Source organism: Octopus bimaculoides, chromosome 20, assembly GCF_001194135.2.
Source record: "Octopus bimaculoides isolate UCB-OBI-ISO-001 chromosome 20, ASM119413v2, whole genome shotgun sequence".
Taxonomy (NCBI): Eukaryota; Metazoa; Mollusca; class Cephalopoda; order Octopoda; family Octopodidae; genus Octopus; species Octopus bimaculoides.
In genome coordinates this window covers 42,658,738-42,660,405 of record NC_069000.1, presented here as the reverse complement: position 1 = coordinate 42,660,405, position 1,668 = coordinate 42,658,738, and positions in this window count along the sequence as shown.

Below are 1,668 nucleotides of genomic sequence, written 5' to 3'. Positions count from 1 at the left end.
CATACAGAGACATACATACATAGACATACATACATACATACATAAATACATACATACATACATACATACATAGACATATATACGTACACACATACATACATACATACATGCATACATATAGACATACATGCATACATACACACATACATGTATACATACATAGATACATACATGCGTGCATATATACATACAGACAGACAGACATGCATACAAACATACATACATACATACTCTCTAAAATGCTCAGTTAGCATACACGCATACATGCCTGCATTCATACATACATACATACATACATACATACATACATACGTACATACATACATACATACATACATATATAGGCACGTTCGTATTTATGTGAGTGTGCATATGTATGTATAAATATGCCTACATGAGTTCACGAAATGAATACACACACACACACACACACATACGCATACACACACATACACACACACATTTGCATACACATATATATACACACACACAATTTCAAAATGCCACATGCTAGGATCCGCAATCAATTTCGACGATAAGCATTCAATTGGTTCTATCGATCGACCTACCTACTCGTTAAATCAATGTGTACGTGGCTGCGTATACCACAGACGCGTGTATTCATGACGTAATTCGTTGGCCCAATCAGCGTGACACAGTACAGGACAAAGGCAGACTTTTCAGTGTAAAAGTACAGTCTCTTCAACAGCTTCCGTACAGTTTCCAACTATACAATTCCATTCGTAACTGGCCCTCCGTCGCTTACGACGATGAGAGTTCCAGTTGATCCTATCAACGGAACAGCCTGCTCGTGAAATCAACGTGCAAGTGGCTGAACACTCCACAGACACGCGAACCCTTAACGTAGTTCTCAGGGAGATTCAGCGTGACACAGTGTGTGACAAGGCTGACCCTTTGAATAACAGTTACTCCTTATTTTTGCCACCTGAATGGACTGAAGAAACGTGAGATAAAGTGTCTTACTCAAGGACATAACGCGCCACCTAGAATCGATCTCGCGATCTATTGATCGTGAGTCGAATGATCGCGAGTCGAATGATCGCGAATCGAATGATCGCGAGTCGAAATGATCGCGAGTCGAATGCCCAACCACTAAAGCCATACATATTCACAAGTACTTATTTTGTTTGTTAGACTAACACTTATTCTATCACTGTCTTTTATCCAACCGCTAAGTTAGGAGACGTAAAACACACACACACACACACACACACACACAAACATGCTTGACCGCTAAAACTACAAGTTCTTTTCATTCTCTCTCTGTTTATTTTTTCTAATTCCTTTCTGCTGAAGAGCGTAGGCTCGAAACGTAAAAGACTTTTTAATTTTCCCGAGCGTCAAACTAATACACTTGCTTGTTGTTCATACACCTGTCTTTGTCTTTTGTTTTCCTATGAGTTTTAACTTAATTTTTTCACCCTTATTTAAATACATATAGGTTTAATTCAGTAAGCAGCTAATTCGGTTGAACGACTAATTGAATATTTTTCGTCGAAACTGACGGAAGACCTTTTCTTTATATATACTTTACGCACACTCACACAAACACACCCATACGCATGCATGTATGTGTATTTATGTGAGTATGTGTGTGTGTGTAAAATATATATGCATATATATATATGTGTGTATGTATGTATGTAT